Source organism: Coturnix japonica, chromosome 2 (assembly GCF_054131305.1).
Source record: "Coturnix japonica strain WE chromosome 2, WE-NBRP24, whole genome shotgun sequence".
Classification (NCBI taxonomy): Eukaryota; Metazoa; Chordata; class Aves; order Galliformes; family Phasianidae; genus Coturnix; species Coturnix japonica.
In genome coordinates, this window is record NC_140664.1 from 119,392,753 (window position 1) to 119,393,094 (window position 342).

The window sequence follows — 342 nt, forward strand, 5'->3', positions numbered from 1 at the left end:
ACAAAGAAATGAGTACATATACATAGTAGAGATGTGTTGACCAAGAGCTGCATTTCCTAAATTCTACAAGATAAACATGAATTAAAGTAGCTCTCATTAATTACATAGTAGAAGAGGCTATTCAGAGAAACATTCTCTAAGTGCTTTACCTTCATTTACATAAGACAACAGTTTCCTATAAAATACTTAGTGATATCTCCTCATGAAACTTTTACCAAACAAGTAATCTTATCCACTTAAGATAACACTCAGGCTAGGCTTGATAGGTAGCAAACACATCGTTTTGATGTGCGGGTCACCCTCAAACCCGCCTGTTTCATAGGAAATCACCCTCAAACCCGC

The 342-nt window shown here is 36.5% G+C and overlaps 1 protein-coding gene across 7 annotated transcripts in view; it reads right to left on the bottom strand.

The window, feature by feature from the left end:
* Nucleotides 1–342, bottom strand: part of CDK14 (cyclin dependent kinase 14) — a 289,389-nt gene that overhangs the window by 24,687 nt on the left and 264,360 nt on the right. The window lies entirely within an intron of this gene.